The sequence below is a fragment of the Malania oleifera genome, chromosome 13 (assembly GCF_029873635.1).
Source record: "Malania oleifera isolate guangnan ecotype guangnan chromosome 13, ASM2987363v1, whole genome shotgun sequence".
Lineage (NCBI taxonomy): Eukaryota > Viridiplantae > Streptophyta > Magnoliopsida > Santalales > Ximeniaceae > Malania > Malania oleifera.
In genome coordinates, this window is record NC_080429.1 from 50948002 (window position 1) to 50950448 (window position 2447).

Sequence of the window (2447 nt, forward strand, 5' to 3'; positions counted from 1 at the left end):
CCATGACATTATTCCTTTTGATCTGAAGATTGAAAGAACTCTTAGAGCACTAAGAAAGAAGAAGGTACTAGCCATGGAGAATGGATAAAAGAATGTCCAGCCATGCGCCTTGAAGGATTATGTGTATAAGGTGCTAGACCATTAATGCCAATAATTTTAAGCTCAAACCCACTTTGATTAGCATGGTGCAACAAGCCCAATTCAGTAGATCACCACTGGATGATCCCAATATTCATTTGGTGATGTTTTTGGAGATTCGTGACACCATAAAGAATAATGGTGTTATTGAAGACACCATTAAACTGAGATTGTTTCCTTTTTCTTTGTGGGGCAAGGCAAGAGGTTGGCTGCAATATTTACAACCGAGAAGTATCACTAGTTGGCAGGACATGGTAGAAAAGTTTCTTGCTAAGTTCTTTCCACCTACAAATACAACCCAACTCAGGAGTAAGATTTTTCAATTCAAGCAACATGATTTTGAATCGCTCTATGAAGCATGGGAAAGCTATAAAGATTTGATTCGATGCTGCCCACAACATGGATTTCCGGATTGGTTGCAAATTCAGATATTCTATAATGGTTTAAATGGGCAAACTCGAACTTTAGTTGATGCTGCATCTGGAGGAACTTTGATGTCAAAGATACCTGAGGGTGCTACTTCTCTTTTGGAAGAAATGGCCTCAAATAACTATCAGTGGACAACCAAAAGAACGATGGCTAAGAATGTTGCTGGGATTCATGAATTTGAGTCGTTTGCTACCCTTCTAGCTCGAGTTGCTTCTCTATCCCATCAGATTTCAGCTTTGACCATCCAAAGGATACCACAAGGTGCAGAATATGTGGCAGCTACAAGTAGGACAGATTTGAGCAATGAAGCGAGTCAAAAACAGGTTCAATACATCAACAATCGGAACTACAACTACTGGGGTAATCCTGTGCCATAATATTACCATCCAGGGCTTTGAAATCATAAGAATTTGTCTTATGGAAATACAAGGCATGTGCTACAACCTCCTCTAGGACTTGATAGTCAACAAAGTGAGAAGAAGTTGTCACTTGAGGAAGCCATGGTATCATTTTTTGAGGAGACTAAAGCAAGATTTAAAAAGACTGATTCACAGTTGGATAACATTGAGACTCATTCCAACAATATGAGAGTCGCCATGAAGGATCTTGAAATGTAGATTGGGCAACTTTCCATGACCATAAATTCCAAACAAAAAGTAACTTTTCCTAGTAACACGGAAGTGAATCCAAAGGAACAATGCAAGGCCATCACATTTAGGAGTGAAAGAAAAATTGAGAGATCACCAGCAAAGGAAACTATGTCCACCCCTACAGTTGAAAATAATGGCCAAAGCAAGAATAAATGGGAAGATGACGAGATTGTGGATGATACACCAAGAGAGACGAACACGCCTCCAACAATTTCATTTCCTAAAAATCCTCATATTCTCGCTACTCCACTTCCTTATCCTCAACGTTTTCAAAAACAAAAATTAGATAAGTAATTTTCTAAGTTTTTGGATATTTTTAGGAAAATTCACATAAACATTCCTTTTTCAAATACCTTGGAACAAATGCCAAACTATGTCAAATTCCTAGAGGGCATCATTTCCAAGAAAAGAAGGTTCGAGGAATTCGAAATAGTGAAGTTTACTGAAGAGTGTAGTGTTATTCTTCAAAAGAAATTGCCTCAAAAATTAAAAGATCCAGGGAGTTTCACTTTGCCTTGCACTATTGGAAATTCTTTTTTTGATAAATTTTTATGTGATCTTGGTGCTAGCATTAATCTTATGACACTATCTTTTTGTAGGAAATTGGGACTTGGAGAGATGAAACAAACAACCATTTCTTTATAACTAGTCGATCGATCCATCAAGTATCCACGTGTGATCATAGAAGACGTATTGGTGAAGGTGGAAAAATTCATTTCTCCTACTGATTTTGTGGTGTTAGATATGGAGGAAGACCAAGAAGTCCCACTAATTCTTGGCCAACCATTCTTGCCCACTAGAAAGGGCTTTAATTGATGTTCAAAAGAGTGAGCTAACATTGAGAGTAAATAAGGAAGAGGTCATGTTCAACATCTACCAAGCCATGAGATTCCCTGAAGATCCAAGCACTTGTTTTCGGGTATATGTCACTCAGCAATGTATAGCCTTTCAAGAAGTTGTACTAGCAGATCATCTAGAACGATGTATCACCACTCTATCTCATGCTTATGATTTTAATAATTCTACTATTTGTGAATCTGATTTATTATTTTTTAGTGAGGAATTTCTCCACTATGTATTTGCCTTAGTAGCCTTGCAGCATAGTACAACACTTAGCAATGAAGTGGGGAGGATAGAACCTATGGTAGCGAAGATGGATTATGGAATTTCTAAAGAAAAAATGCAGCAAACTACAACTTTAGAGTTGAAGCAATTACTTAATCATCTTTG

General features: G+C 37.5%; 1 non-coding gene across 1 annotated transcript; it reads right to left on the minus strand.

Annotated features, from left to right (window-relative positions):
• Positions 1 to 437: 437 nt before the first annotated feature.
• Positions 438 to 544, minus strand: LOC131147079 (small nucleolar RNA R71). The gene has a single exon (XR_009134605.1). It is a non-coding gene; the product is annotated as a small nucleolar RNA R71 (small nucleolar RNA).
• Between the last annotated feature and the right edge of the window lie 1903 nt (positions 545 to 2447).